The sequence below is a fragment of the Bison bison genome, unplaced genomic scaffold (assembly GCF_000754665.1).
Source record: "Bison bison bison isolate TAMUID 2011002044 unplaced genomic scaffold, Bison_UMD1.0 scf7180017864030, whole genome shotgun sequence".
NCBI lineage: Eukaryota > Metazoa > Chordata > Mammalia > Artiodactyla > Bovidae > Bison > Bison bison.
In genome coordinates, this window is record NW_011494602.1 from 4,525,850 (window position 1) to 4,542,476 (window position 16,627).

Here is a 16,627-nt window from a genome sequence, read left to right on the forward strand (position 1 = left end):
ATTAGGATGTGTGTCTTGTTACCAATGATAATTCAACTCACCAGACAACCTTAAATCTAACTGGTATTATTCTCACAGAGAAGCTAAGAAACCTTCTCGGGATCTCTCAGTTAAGATGACGCACTGGGATTTGAATCTGAGTCTCTTTAAATAACTTTGGTCTTCCCTTTCCAAACAGTGCTTCTAATTTTACTTCAGTGGTTTCAAAGTGCAGAAAAAGATACCAACATGTTCTTAACTGTTCTTAACTGAAAGTAAATTGCTCTAATATCGTGACAGCAGCCATGAAATTAAAAGACGCTTACTCCTTGGAAGGAAACTTATGACCAACCTAGACAGCATATCAAAAAATAGAGACATTACTTTGCCCACAAAGGTCCGTATACTCAAGGTTTTTCCAGTAGTCATGTATGGATGTGAAAGTTGGACCATAAAGAAAGCTGAGCGCCAAAGAATTGATGCTATTGAACTGTGGTGTTGGAGACTCTTGAGAGTTCCTTGGACTGCAAGGATATCCAACCAGTCAATCCTAAAGGAAATCAGCCCTGAATATTCATTGGAAGGACTGGTTTTGAAGCTGAAACTCTAATACTTGGGCCACCTAATGCAAAGAACTGACTCATTTGAAAAGACCCTGATGCTGGGAAAGATTGAAGGTGGGAGAAAAATGGGGATGGCAGAGAATGAGATGGTTGGATGGCATTATCGACTCAATGGACATGAGTCTGAGTAAGCTCCGGGAGTTGGTGATGGACAGGGAGGCCTGGCATTCTGCACTCCATGGAGTTGCAAAGAGTAGGACATGACTGAGCGACTGAGCTGAACTGAACATTATTTTGATTGTTGAGAAAATTTATTTAACTCTTTACAAATCTAGGCAGTTTTCTAAATAAGAATTTTAAGTCTTAGCACGAGTTGCTGTGATGGTCCACTACAGACAGGTGTTTGGCTGCAAGGATAAGTATGCTTCAAGTTCATTTTTCTACAGTTAATATATAAAACTAGATGTTTACAGATAGGTTTAAGTAGAGCTGCTGCTGCTAAGTCACTTCAGTCGTGTCCGACTCTGTGCGACCCCATAGATGGCAGCCCACCAGGCTCCCCCGTCCCTGGGATTCTCCAGGCAAGAACACTGGAGTGGGTTGCTGTTTCCTTCTCCAATGCATGAAAGTGAAAAGTGAAAGTGAAGTTGGCTCAGTCGTGTCTGACTCTTAGCGACTCCATGGACTGCAGCCACCAGGCTCCTCCATCCATGGGATTTTCCAGGCAAGAGTACTGGAGTGGGGTGCCATTGCTTTCTCCAAAGGTATAAATCTCTCATGTGGAGTAAGTCATAGCAGTACCTGAATTCTACTGTAAATAGGTAACTAACTTGCTTTTGCCTGCTACAATACATGGCATGAGCATTAGTTATACATTTTACTTACTAAAAGTCATTTAGGGTGAAGGCTAAAATGTATTTAACATACACGTGGACATGGGAGTTGTGTCAAGTGCTTCAGATACATTTAACCACTGAGTCTTTACGTCAACCAAATAAGATAAACATAGAGATTATTTTCATAATTCATATGGGGCAGGCAATTAAATCTCAGAGATGTGGAATCACTTCCTGGGTTATATATAGCTAGTAACTGGATTTGGCTTGGCCATTTGACCCAAAGCTTGTACAAGTAATGACTATACTATAGTAGGCACTTAGATGTGCAAAGACACATGTTGGGGGCCTGGGGTACAGAAGAATGGGCACAAATGTAATGATGATACAAAAATAATATAAGCTGCAATACGGATCCTCTGCAAAAGCAATAAATAATGTGTATTTCTGAAATAATTCCAACTATACATTTCTATCCACTTTAACAATCAAATTGATTATAAAGAATCTAATTACTTATATTAGATCTATTGTGAAATAATCCTTTGCATGTAGTGAGAAAATATTGTTATGGGCTGAACTGTGTCTCCCACCCTTCCCCTGTATTCCTAACCACCCGCACCACAGATATCTGTTAACCAGAATGCAGAGAGTAAGGAGTGTGCCTGCAGTGCAGGAGACCTGGGTTCGATCCCTGGGTTGGGAAGATCCCCTGGAGAAGGAAATGGCAACCTACTCCAGTATCCTTGCATGGAAAATTCCATGGATTTAGGAGCCTGTACAGTCCATGGGATCGCAAAGAGTCGGACACAACTGAGTGACTTCACTTCATTAAAGTCCTGAATCCTTCAAGGAAATCATGATAAAATGAGGCCATTAGGGTGGGCCCTAGTCCAATACACTGACTCCTTACAAGAAACGGATCAGGACACAGTTAAGTACAGGGAGAGGTCCGTGTGAAGACAGAGGGAACAGCCAGCCATCTACAAGTCGACAAGAGAGGCTTCAGAAGAAACCATGCCTGCCAACACCTGATCTCAGGCTTCAAACCTCCAGAATAATGAGAATACAAGTTTCCATTGTTTAATTCACCCCATCTTTGGAACTTTGTTAGACAGCTGGAAAACACTCCTACGAGAAGCACACTTCTTGTTATATTAAGTACAGCTGGGAAAGTTGAGGGAAGACTAGACTCAAAACTAGACTTTTGATGAGGGAATATTATAGGAAAGTTCTCAGTACTTTACTGTGTAAAGTCCTTATTTTAAAAAGAGAAACATCTATTTAAGCCGATTTTTTTTCTTTTCTTTTTTTAATGAAAGCAGTGCAGACTTTAACCAAGGAAATTTAAACATGGGAATCTCTGCTGCTGCTGCTGCTGCTGCTGCTAAGTCGCTTCAGTTGTGTCCGACTCTGTGCGACCCAATGGACATCAGCCCACCAGGCTCCCCCGTCCCTGGGATTCTCCAGGCAAGAACACTGGAGGGGGTTGCCATTTCCTTCTCCAATGCATGGAAGTGAAAAGTGAAAGTGAGGTCGCTCAGTCGTGTCCGACTCTTCGCGACCCCATGGACTTCAGCTACCAGGCTCCTCTGTCCATGGGATTTTCCAGGCAGGAGTACTGGAGTGGGGTGCCATTGTGGGGAGCTTTAAAGAAAGTATCAGTGCTTGAGCCCCACAAAAGATATTCTGATTTAATTTATCTGGGTGAGGCTTGGACATTGAGATTTTTAAAACTTCCCCAGTGTTTCTCATATCTCTATATTAGAAACAAAGTTTGCAAACCCTAGTTTAGAGAGAAATTCACTGTGTAGAATTAAAGTATTATCAGCTATATCCACAAGGTGGCGCATTATGGCATTTGAAAGAATTAAAATTGAGAAATGTTTCCAAAACGCAACTCTGTACCACTGCATGCAAAGCAGACTGCATTTAGGTTGAAGTTACACAAGACAGGAGCAATGATGGAATGAGTCAGAACCTTCTAAAAAGACCTGAAGTTTAGTTAACGCGTGGTACTAATCCTGTCACCCTGCTTTCCACAGGAGGTCCGTCGCGGCCAGAAGGAGAAGGCTCCTAGCTGTCAAGGCCTTCACCCACTATTAACCTCCGCCAAAACTGTGACCTCTCCCTGGCCCCTCAAGAACTCTTCAGGGGCCTTTGAACTCTTTGGCAGTAGATACTAAGACAGAGGCTTGCTATTCTTTTTTAAAAACAGAATCTTTCCTCAGCCATACACATATTTAGTTCACCATGTTTTACAGATGGACACACACTTATGTACACTGAGTAATGGAGGCATCACTCAAATATTCAGATTTAATTGTTGATAAGAGACACACCAACCCCTTCGCAAATTTAGTAATTTATACCAACATCCCAGAAGAGACTTATCCTATCTGTGACTGGTTATGAAGAAGTTAAAAACTTGTAACCATTAGAGAAGATATTCTATAATTTAATGGTAGCTTTAAAAGCCTTCCCTTATTCATTATAGAATGTCCATGAGGTTGAGGGGCAGGTGGAAGAGACTGAAGAGTTTTAAACACAAAGATCTACCAAAGGAACCATTCCTTACCTTCCTTAGCATCCTGATATTTCTGCTACTAAATCTCCAACTAGTTACATAAAGGTTTTTGTTTCCAAGGAAACCACTGACATCTATGGAATTTAATGAACATGAAAAAGGAGCTATGCCATATAATTTACATCTGGAGATAAATGTGATTAGCTGTCAAAACGATTAAGCACACATTGATAATTCTGTGAATTTTTAACCCTTTTTTTCTCCATTTGGTAAAGATGTAAATAAACATTTATGTAAATAAAATGACAGAAGAAAATCCTGTACCCCTCTTACCCCAAATCAGCTGTGGCACCATGTCGGGTAAATTACGAAACAGTTGGAACCAAGATTATGGGCCAAAGGTAAATCTCCTCAGCAAGTGAGTGGAAAGAGAGAGACCTTTATCTTGTTGTATAAAGGGTTTTCTTATTCTTTAGTAAACCTCAAATATCTACATCAAATTATGACTGTGGTTTCACATAATGGTGGAATCTTCAAAAATCAGGGAAATAGCTTGTAATCAGCAAAGGGAAACAATAAAGAAAGCACAATTCCAGGCCTCAAGGATGATTCATTAAAACCACTGTTGTATAACATCCAAATAACAGCTCATTATGAGATTTTATATATTGGCATCCAGATTCTATGATGAGCTATTTAAGATTTGACAACCCTTAAATAAGTAGCCTATTTTGAATATTAGCAAGGAATGCTGATCATATAAGGAAAATATTAAAAGTGTGTATAAAATTTTATCTTCAATAAAGTTACAAGTATGCAAAACTAAAAAGAAAAAGAGTAGCAGGAAGCTACCATTTTATTCAAACGATGACTCCTTCCTCCTTTAAAATGCTCTTAGGCTTCCAAGGTATACCTTCTTCTCATTCTCCTTCCTTCTCAGTCTCTATTTTTATTATTGTAGCAAAATACACATACCATAAAATTTATTATTTTAGTGATTGTCAAGTGTTGCAGTTTAGTGACATTGAACAAATTTACATTGGTATACACTATCACCACCATTCATCGGCAGAATCTTTCATCTTCTCAAACTGAAACTCTGCCCTCATTAAACAGGAACTCCCCGTGCTCCCTCAATCCAGCCCCTGGAAACTGCCAATGCTACTTCTGGACTCTCTGAACCCGACTATTCTAGGTACCTCTTCTAAGAGGGATCGCATGATGTTTGTCATTTTGTGTCTGGCTTATTGCACTTAGCATACCTTTTCCTAGGCTTATCCTTACTGTAGCAGTTAAAATTGCATTCCTTTTTAAGGCTGAATACTATTCCCTTGTGTGTATCTAGGGCATTTTGTATATCCATTCATCTTCTGATGGACATTTGGGTTTTTCCACCTTTTGTAAGTAACGTCACCATGGACACTGGTATATAAGTACCTTTACGGTTCCTGCTTTCCACTCCTTGGGGAATAAACCAGTTTCAGTCTCTCTCACTGTTCCTCCTCATCCCCTTGAAGCCTAAATGCTGGAGATAGCATGGTTTAGATATCAGAAGTTTCTTTTATACATATAATCCTTAAAGGCCTCCCTTGACTTTGAGTTTTGAAGAATCAAAGTTATTAACTCCATGGCCAACATTACCCCACCTCCAGATTTGTAGATTCAAATACGATACCAGGTAGAAGCCTGATAAGCATCTCAAGCTTTAAATATCCAAAAACTAAACTAAATTTTTCTGTTTAAATGAGCTTCTTCCTTCCCATCTGCATGAAAACCCAATTCCCACACTTTCCAAAGTCAAAACGCTAAAAGTTGTTCTTGAATCCCTTCTTTACCCCATCCCTCACACCCAAGGCACTGGCAAAACCTTTTGTCTTTAAAACACATTAGACTCTGGCTTTCTCTACACCTTTTGGTCAAAAATCATCATCAACACTGCCTGGGCACTGGCAACAGCCATTTGGTTGGTATCCTTCTTCCTTTGTCCTCTGTGGTCTGTTCTCAAGGCTGTGGCCAATGATGCTTTTTAAAAGCTAGGTCAGATCTTTGTCACTCCTCTGCTCAGAACATTCAGATCCTTGCTCATGTCTCTCAGAGGAAAAGCCAAAATCATTAACACGGCCTATGAAGCCCAAAATATGTGGCCCCCAGCCACCTACAGCCACCTATCTGACTTCTGTTTTTCTTTGCTGTACTTCGCTGTAGCCACACTGCGCACAGAGTTGGTTCCTCAAACATGCCAAGCTTGTTCCTATTTCAGGGTCTTTGCTCTTATTGCACCCTCTGCCTGGAATCCTTCCCCTTCCCTTAATTCATGTCTCTGCTCACCTGATCTCACCAAGAGAGCCTACTCTGCTAGGGCTCAGAAAACCAGCAATCCTCTCTGCCACTCAAGACCTGTGGCCCCTTATCCTTGCTTGATTCACTTCAGTGGGACTTATCTGCCATCTGTTTCCCGACCCCAAGGGGTGCTGGAGGGAACCTGCTCACAGGGCTCTAGGCTGTGTGCACATTGCTTTCGAGCTCTAGGTGATGGCAGGATCTGGTTTGAAACTCCCCAGGTTTGGAATATTCACCCAAAGGAAATGAAGAAACACAGCAGATCAGGGATTTCCTCCCCACTTCCTCCCTTCTTTCCTTCCTACTCCTCCCTCCCTTCCTCCTTCTCTCTCTATCTCCCTCCCTGTCTTTCTTTCTTTTGCTTTTTTCCTGGAAAGCCAGTTTACCACCACCACCTGTTTCCTGCTCCTAAAAAGTATGTTATATGAGAACAGAGTTGTTTTTTTCCTAGTGCCCAGAACACTGCCTGGCAGAAGCAGAAAGTCAATGGTCATGTGTCAAAGCAACAGTGAAATTGAAAAGGCATCATTCTGCTATAAGGATTAGAAAAACAAAACCCGATCAGCTTTTTGTATTTAGTTTTACCCTAACCTGCCTTATGTGATTGTGGTGATATATACACAGGTTTCCCGCATTATCCAAAAGCAGACCATTCCTGTGAAAGTTTCCATAAGCTGAAATGGCATAAAGTGGAGAAGCAGTTGCCTTCAGACACATCTTGCTAAGCCAGGCACAAAATAAGTCGAGATAAAGCACCGGTGCTCACAGAGGCAACGCAAAGCTTGCTGAGTTGCTGAGGACAGTTCCCGGGGAAGGAGCTTGGTGGTGCCCCCTCAAAGCTCACAGTATACTGCCTCTGTAAGGGCTCCTCTGCTGCAAACAAGTGCTGAGTGTCATTTTCCCACTTTTTGCTTTTATTCTTTTTTGTAAAAGTGAAAATCCTCTTCAGATTTCTTTCATAGAGCCAAAGCAGGTGCTAATGTAGGTCTTTCATAAAATGAAGTGGTGTACAGTGAACTTTGGAAAAGCATGGGGCACCTATACTGCTGCTCTGTGCTGGGCCCTTCACTGCTGTTCTGTTACTATACCACTGCACCCCACTACTGTACCCCTGTTCTGTGCCATTGTCCTGCTGACTGTGCTGCCGTGTGCCCGAGCTGTGCTCCGGTACCACTGCACGCTGCTGCTGCGCTGCTGTGCCGGGACCCGCTGTACCACTTAGAATTTAACTGCAACCTGGATACATACAAGGCTCTGCTGTGCTGTGCTCAGTCATCTCCGACTCTTTGCAACCCCATGGACTGCAGTCTGCCAGTCTCCTCTGTCCATGGAATTTTCAGGCAAGAAAATGAGTGGGTTGCCATTTCCTTCTCCAGGGGATCTTTCCCAACCAGGGATCAAACCCACGTCTCTTGCATCTCCTGGGTAATTATCCGTTGAGCAAGAGAAACAGTTTACTTTGCATAAAGCACAGTTTGAAAGTACAACCATGGAAATCCTTGTCAGTGATTCTGCGGCATATGGATCATGAGACCTGAATAAACCCGGGAGCGTGTAAGTGTGGTGTTGCTCCTTCTGGAGTCCAGGGCAATCTTAGAACTGCTTCCAAGAAGACATGTGCAAAATTTGACATGTCTTTCTTCTTTTTAAGTTCATGATTTGCTATGACCAGGGTAGGAAGTTTTACCTCAGTTTTATAAACTGTAAGATGGAGTGCCTTGGCTTGATTAACTGCCCTTAAACGTTGGAATAAGCAGCTAACAAAACTTACACGCATAAAATCACGTGCTCCCCTGACACTGCTTTCATCGATGAGAAAGCAGAGGCATGGAACAACCTGAGCTCGTTAATGGCAGGGCAGGCATCGGAGACCACAGCTCCACTTCCCTAGGCCCATCTACTTTTCAACACTCCTAAGGATGAGATAATTCCTAAGAGGTAAAGGAATTACCTTTTTTAGCAGCATTTCTGAAAACTTTCTGGGACAAGTAAAGAATCCCCCAGGAGATGCAGGTTCAATCCCTGGGTTGCGAAGATCCCTGGAGAAGGAAATGGCATCCCACTTCAGTATTCTTGCCTGGGAAATCCCAGGGACAGAGGAGCCTGGCGGGCTATAATCCATGGGGTCGCAAAAGTCGAACACTACCGAGCATGCGTGCAATGAGGATTTGGGGTAGCCCATACAAAAAATATACTTTTTGTTCTGTTCCAGAGCATAAACTCACACATACAAAAAAAGTATCACAAAATTTGCTCTGCACAAGACTCTGATCTTTTTTATTCTAGTTAAGCCTATTTTATTTAATTAATGCTATACCACTAATGTATCAGAAACCATAGTGATACACACTCCTTTAAAAATCAAAGCTCCTTTTGAAATGAAGATACAGTGAGTGTGTGTATATGGCATAGATAAGATGCATATAACATAGACTCTTTCTCTTACATGTGCTTTATAAACCTGGGGGTGCAGGGGACAGGAGGGGAGGCGAAAGGGAGCGGAGGGAGAGTACAAAAAGGGAAACATAAACACATTTTATATCTCAAAAAATAAGGTACTTTTAGTTTAGCAAAATTTGAATAAACATTTCCTAATTTCTCTCCAATGAGAAACTGCAGACCTGCTAACCTGAACAAAAGCTGTATACAGCAAAGCAGATCTGGAATTGAATGCATTGTGTTGGGAGTAGACATTTAAAATTCATTAACACATAGAAGCTTTTTTATTTCCGATAAATGTTATTTCAAATCACAGCAGGCATAGGAAATAGTCATCTTCAATTAGATTGTGAATTTTTCTATAATGAGATGCTGTGAAAAACAAAAATAATAGGACTACATGGATAAATATCTGTGGGGTGCTTGTGTATTTTGATAAACACTCTCTGCTCCACACATGTTCTGCCTTCCTCTGATCTTAGTCCCCACAGAAAGCCTTCCTCTCAGTCTGTCTCCATGTTGCATCACCTTCCTGTCCTAAGCTTCCCAACTTTTCTCACTAATCGTCATCCTGCTGCATCTAGTCTCGCCAACACAATGGTCCCCTCCTACTGAGCTTTCCTCTTCCGGACCAGACGCCTCCTTCTATGAGGCGGTTATGCTTCAGTCTTTCTGGAATACTCTGTAGGAAGCTAACCTCTCTTTTGGTGCCTGCTACACAGAATTGCTGCAGTGTGGGAAGCCGGGTGCTGCCAGGGGTGATGTACAGAGATGGCCACCATGAGGACCCTGAGGATGAAAGAGGAATTCCTTCCAACACCTTAGAAGCCAGTTCAGTGAAAGAAAAAGACATATATTCCTTGGTAACAGTTCTTGAGCAGCTGGATGAGACTCAATGCAAACTCAGAAATTTCATTGAATTGTTGAACACATTCCAATCATTTTTAATAAATTAACTTTTTATTTATTCAGTTCAAGATAAGATTTTCTTTTGCAACTTAAAGATCTTAAATCTGGTATTAATAACCTACTTCTTTCTTGCCTGTCATTCCACCAAGTCCCTTTCAGCCAAGCCTCTGCTACAAACTGTTTTTACAACATAAGCTTTTCTAGTTTGAGTGAAATGAAACTGATTTCTGTAAATTTGAGATTTAAATAATGATAAATAAAAAATAATGATGATAATAGTGATGATAATGGTTACTACTTAATGAGTGCTTATTATATAGTAGTGATAACTTCAGGCAGTGGTGTTCAAATTTTGTGACAAATTTACTTTTCAAAACCCAATGTCCAAACTACACACAGTAACTAGATTCTTGTAGCATCTCTGGGAGTAGAAAACAAGGGTCAGCATTTTTTAAAACTCCCCAGGAATTCTATAAGTGCTTAAATTTGAGAACTCTGCTGCTAGTAGTTTGCTAATGAATTATTTGATTTAACCGTTACAACAATGATATAAAGTATTCATTTTTATTATTAGTATCTAGTGTCTAAGAAACAATGCTCAGTTGTGGATGTGCTGCTGGTGAAGGGAAAGTCCAAGGCTGTAAAGAGCAATATTGCATAGGAACCTGGAATGTTAGGTCCATGAATCAAGGCAAATTGGAAGTGGTCAAACAAGAGAGGACAAGAGTGAACACTGACATTTTAGGAATCAACGAACTAAAATGGACTGGAATGGGTAATTTAATTCAGGTGACCATTATATCTACTACTGTGGGCAAGAATCCTTTAGAAGAAATGGAGTAGCCTTTATAGTCAACAAAGAGTCTGAAACTTGGGTACAATCTCAAAAATGACAGAATGATCTTAGTTCGTTTCCATGGCAAACCATTCAATATCAGAGTAATCCAACCACTGTGCTGAAGAAGCTGAAGTTGAACGGTTCTATGAAAATGTTCTTTTCATCACAGGGGACTGGAATACAAAAGTATGAAGTCAAGAGATACCTGGAGTAACAGGCAAGTTTGGCTTTGGAGTACAGAATGAAGCAGGGGAAGGATAACAAAGTTTTGCCAAAAGAATGCATTGGTCATAACAAACACCCTCTTCCAACAACACAAGAGATGACTCTAACATGCACATCATGAGAAGATCAATACTGAAATCACATTAATAATGTTCTTTACAGCCAAAGTTGGGGAAGCACTCTACAGTCAGCAGAAACAAGACTGGGAGCTGACTGTGGCTCAAATCATGAACTCCTATTGTAAAATTCAGACTTAAGTTAAAGAAAGTAGGGAAAACTACTAGACCATTAGGTATGACTTAAATCAAAATCCTTACAATTATACCGTGGAAGTGAGAAATAGATTCAGGGATTAGATCTGACAGATGCCTGAAGAGCTATGGATGGAGGTTTGTAACACTGTACAGGAGGTGGTGATCAAAACCATCCCCAAGAGAAAGAAATGCAAAAAGACAAAATGGTTGTTTGAGGAGGCCCTACAAAGAGCTGAGAAAAGAAGAGAAGTGAAAGGCAAAGAAAAAGAGGAAAGATATACCCATTTGAATGCAGAGTTCCAAAGAATAGCAAGAAGAAGTAAGAAAGCCTTCCTCAGTGATCAGTGCAAAGAAATAGAGGAAAACAAAGAATGGGAAAGACTAGAGATCTCTTCAAGAAAACTAGAGATATCAAGGGAACATTTCATGCAAAGATGGGCACAATAAAGGACAGAAATGGTATGGACCTAACAGAAGCAGAAGCTATTAAGTAGTGGTGGCAAGAGTACACCAAAGAATTATTAAAAGATCTTGATGACCCAGATAACCACGATGGTGTGATCACTCACTTAAAGCTCAACATCCTGGAAGGTGAAGTCAAGTGGGCCTTAGAAAGCATTACTACAAACAAAGCTAGTGGAGGTGATGGAATTCTAGCTGAGCTGCTTAAAATCCTAAAAGATGATGCTGTTAAGTTGCTGCACTCAACATGCCAGCAAATTCGGAAAACTCAGCAGTGGCCACAGGACTGGAAAATGTTAGTTTTCATTCCAATCCCAAAGAAAGGCAATGCCAAAGAATGCTCAAACTACTGCACAATTGCATTTATCTCACACACTAGCAAAATAATGTTCAAAATTCTCCAAGCCAGGCTTCAACAGTATGGGATCAATGAAATTCCAGATGTTCAAGCTGGATTTAGAATAGGCAGAGGAATCAGAGATCAAACTGCCAACATCCATTGTATCATCAAAAAAGCAAGAGAATTTCAGAAAAACATCTACTTCTGCTTCATTGACTATGCTAAAGCCTTTGACTATGTGGATCACAACAAACTGTGGAAAATTCTTCAAGATATGGGAATACCAGACCAGCTTATCTGCATTCTGAGAAACCTGTATGTAGGTCAAGAAGCAAGTGTTAGAACCAGATATGCAAAAATGGACTGTTTCAAAATTGGGAAAGGGGTATGTCAAGCCTGTATATTGTCACCCTGCTTATTTAACTTGTATGCAGAATACATCATGTGAAATGTAGGGTTCGATGAAGCACAAGCTTTAATCAAGATTGCTGGGAGAAATATCAATAACCTCAGATATGCAGGTGACACCACCCTTATGGCAGAAAGTGAGGAAGAACTAAAGAGCCTCTTGATGAAGGAGAAAGAGGAGAGTAAAAATTTGTCTCAAATTCAACATTCAAAAAATGAAGATTATGACATCCAGTCCCATCACTTCCTGGTAAATAGAGGAAGAAACAATGGAAATAGTGACAGACTTTATTTTCTTGGGCTCCAAAATCACTGCAGATGGTGACTGCAGCCATGAAATTAAAAGACACTTGCTCCTTGGAAGAAAAGCTATGACCAACCTAGACAGCATATTAAAAAGCAGAGACATTACTTTGCAAACAAAAGTCTGTATAGTCAAAGCTATGGTTTTTCCAGTATCATATATGGATGTGAGAGTTGGACCATAAAGAAGGCTGAGTGCCTAAGAACTGATGCATTTGAACTGTGGTGCTGGATAAGACTCCTGAGAGTCCCTTGGACTGCAAGGAGATCCAACCAGTCCATCCTAAAGGAAATCAGTCCTGAATATTCATTGGAAGGACTGATGCCGAAGCTCCAGTACTTGGGCATCTGATGCAAAGAGCCAACTCATTAGAAAAGGCTCTCACTGTGGGAAAGATTGAAGGCAGGAGGAGAAGGGAATGACAGAGGATGAGATGGTTGGATGGCATCATTGTCTCAATGGACATGAGTTTGAGCGAGCTTCCGGAGATGGTGAAGGACAGGGAAGCCTGGTGTGGTGCAGTCCACGTGGTTGCAAAGAGTCGGACACAACTGAGTGACTGAACAACCACGGCAACATGCAAAGAAACTGGCTTTGAAAACGTTAAAGTATATTGAGATGCTTGAACTCCAGCAAGGAAGGTAAAGTTAAAAAAGATCAAGAATGTGGATTAAAAAAATAGAGAACACAAACCTAGGTTGAACAAACTTCAAAAGCCAGAGTATTCTGAGGTTGAAATCTGTCCTGAAGGGTAGCATTTTAGGATCAAATAGTGGTTTATCAATCAAGCAGAATACATACCCTAGTGCTGTTCATTTCTCAACATTCAGTAGACATTTATCAAACTGTGTCCATATATGAAATATTTAACTTAAGTAGGCTGAGGGCTGCAGTAAAAGAATCAAACCTAAAAGGTCTCTGTGTGCCAGAGGGACTGACTTGAACTCCCAAAGCCTAGAAGGGTCCAGTGGAGGGCAAGCAACTGACTTTAGCCAATAATGACCATGAAACTTCAAATTAGGCCAATGAATTTGCATTAAAAGACAACATTTGTAATTGTTATCAATATAATTCTTGGAACTAATAGGCTTATGTAAAACCTGTCTAAAATCTTGGGAGAAGAATAAAATGTCTACCCTGAAAACTGAACAATTCTGAATCAGCAACAAAACATTAAAAACAATAAGCTTGATACAAAAATGAAAGACCAAACTATTGGAATACCATTGTATTTCTAAGTGAGTGAGCAAGTGAGTGAAAGTTGCTCAGTCATGTCCGACTCTTTGCGACCCCATCGACTATACGGTACATGGAATTCTCCAGGCCAGAATACTGCAGTGGGTGGTAGCCTTTCCCTTCTCCAGAGGATCTTCCCAACCCAGGGATCGAACCCAGGTGTTCTGCATTGCAGGCATATTTCTAAGTGATTGATGCAAATAATGGACAATTTTCAGGTGAAACACAGAAACCTTTCTGAAAATAATTTTGATTTTTCTTTCTTTTCATTTACCACATTTTCCTGTAGGTCATTTTAACCTCTTCAGCAATAAAATTTGTATTGTATTTGGCTGTTTGCTCTATGACAAAATTTGCCAGCAACTACCACACTGTTAGGTATCTGAAGACTATCACTCTACGTGACTTTCCTCGCTGCATCTCCACAGCAACAGATAATTTTTGATGTCAAAGTATATGTTTTGACTTTTAAGGAATAAAGCAAAACATGCAGGTAGATACTCAAATAGAAAATCGCTGGTTTTATATCAATTATGGAAGGAGGAGAGTCCCTGAATGGCACCTGCACTTTCCTATTTGCCAACATTCTCTCTGTGCTACAGAAGAAGTCCTTAAAATACTAAAGAAGTATTAAAATTTAAATACACTAAAGCGTAGTTTCCCAGTTTGATAACAAGTCAATACATCCTGCTACTATACCCTACCAGATAATCTAAATTTTTAAAATATATGTAATATTTTATTCAACATTTTGGGGGCCATGCTACATGACATGTGGAATCTTAGTTCCCTGACCAGGGATCAAGCCTGCACCCTCCTCAGTGGAAGCACGGCGTCTCAACCACTGGACCACCAGGGAAGTCCTATATTCAACGTTTTAAAACAATCTTCCAAAACTAAATTGCAAACACTGCTTTAGATGTTTCTTCAGTAAGTTTTTCAAATCCAAGTAAGTTGACATTCCATATAACTGATCCCAATGTCTGTGAGTGTTCACTAGGAACATTTGCAAAAAGATTTGACACTCTGGCTTCAGGGATGAAATGACTCCAACTGCAAAACATTTGTACTAAAAGATCTTGTTTATCTGTCTAAAAGGTAGGTTCACGTATGCTTAAAAGGCTCAGGGAATTTTTCAAACACTTTAAAGCACATTTTGAGTATTTAGAATTACCCAATAACTTTTGCATTATTATTTAAAAAAAAAAAAAAGATCCAAGGGCACAAAGCAAGTCCTATGTCCACTGATTGTATATTTGCTCATTGTTTCCATCTTTTATCAAAAATGGTACTGTTTGGACATACCGGCTTCTGGAAGGACTGGCTGTTTTATTGCATTTTATGTCATTCTACAACAGAGAAACTTTTAATTGGGGCAATTAATTGATACCATGACACAGCTAAATAATCAAGGCAGCATCTGGTGTGTATAGCATGCTCCACTTCCTACCTTGGGCGCCTTGGCATGTTTCCCACATCTGGCGTCTTTGACAAGGCTGAGATCTAACAGCTCCGTCTCCTGGAAGGCAAAAGTGTGAGATCGTTAAGCATCCACACAGATCTTTTTTCTTTTGTTTCATAGCATTGACATCACTTTAAAAATAATATTATCTTGAGACTTGCCTGAAAATTTCCCTGCAGTTGGGATATTTTTCTCCTCTTACAGGCACTGCCTGTCAATGGAATGGGAGTGGAAAAGAAAAGACAGCTACCTACTAGTTCTCAGCTTCATATATCATAATGCATTCTGAAAGTACAATGGTTTGGGTCCCCAGTCTATCCTATAAGCCATTCCTAAGTCATGATGAGTCAGGCCTTCCTGTTCCCTTGTTGAAATATAATCCTGAGAGTCACTCTGAGTGTTTTGAGGATTTGTGAGTGGGGTGAGGTGTTAGGGTGGGAGTTGGAGGAAGTGCCACCCCCAGCTCGCAGCATACCCAGCCCACATGGCCAAGCTAAAGAGATGGGTATGCCTCCCATACCTTCACCCCAAGCCTTTTGCACACACCCTTTAGGCCTATCTTTTCATTTATTCATTATATATTATTGAATGTCTATAATATTCAAGTTACTCCAGGATATAAGACACATAAGATACGGCAGCTTCTCTGAATGGACTTCCAAAGTAAAGAAATATATATACGCATAAGACAAGGGAGAGTGTGTTAACACCAACTTTAAAGTTAACTGCTATGATGGAGGGGGGTTAAAAAGAAAAGATTACTTTTCCCCTAGAGGCTCAGAAAAAAAATTCTGTGGAGGAGTCATTGAGCCTGGAGAAGAGAAGTGAGGAGATAAACGTCTCCCCCAACTGGAGGTCCCTCATGGGCAAACATCCAGCCAAGAGAGGACCAGAGGTTTGAGCAGAACCTTGAGGTCTTCGTGACTCTTAGTTGCTCAGAGAAGGAGGACAGTGCGTGGGAAGCAGATGGGAGGGGGAGACGCAAAGGAAGAGAGGGATGAGAGGGGATCTGTGTACACCTACGGCCGATTCATGTTGAGGTTTGACAGCAAACAGCAAATTTCCGTAAAGCAATCATCCTTCAATTAAAAAAAATTAAATTAATTAATTAAAAAACGAGTGAGTGAGGGAAGGCGCAAGGGAAGCCACAATGGTGGTGCAGGAAGGTGCGTGCGCAGGCGGCATGCAGAATTCCGCCGTGGGCACAGGACATATAAAAGGGAGCGAGAAGACCAGAATGGATTTGGGTAGAAGGATAGAAACCCTAAAAGTCTGGTGAGGGACACTGAGCCATGGAGTCTGGGACATACACATCACCGAGTTACACAGAGAACTCTGCCACCAGCCAGATGAGACTGGTGCAGTGAGCAGAGACATCCAAGCTGGGCGTTAGACAAGGAGCCACTGGGATGGCTCCTCTGCGCCCCTTCTCCCAGCAGGAGGTGCTGCACCCTCACAGGAGGGGCGGTAATTTCTCATAGGCCCCGGCTTTTATGAGGACCAGC

The 16,627-nt window shown here is 41.0% G+C and overlaps 1 protein-coding gene across 1 annotated transcript in view; it reads right to left on the reverse strand.

The window, feature by feature from the left end:
* PLCB1 (phospholipase C, beta 1 (phosphoinositide-specific)) overlaps nucleotides 1-16,627 on the reverse strand; it is an 833,798-nt gene that overhangs the window by 566,569 nt on the left and 250,602 nt on the right. The window contains exon 2 of the mRNA XM_010834232.1: nucleotides 15,111-15,179. The gene's annotated coding sequence lies outside the window, so the exon portion shown is untranslated. The remainder of the gene's footprint in view (nucleotides 1-15,110; nucleotides 15,180-16,627) is intronic.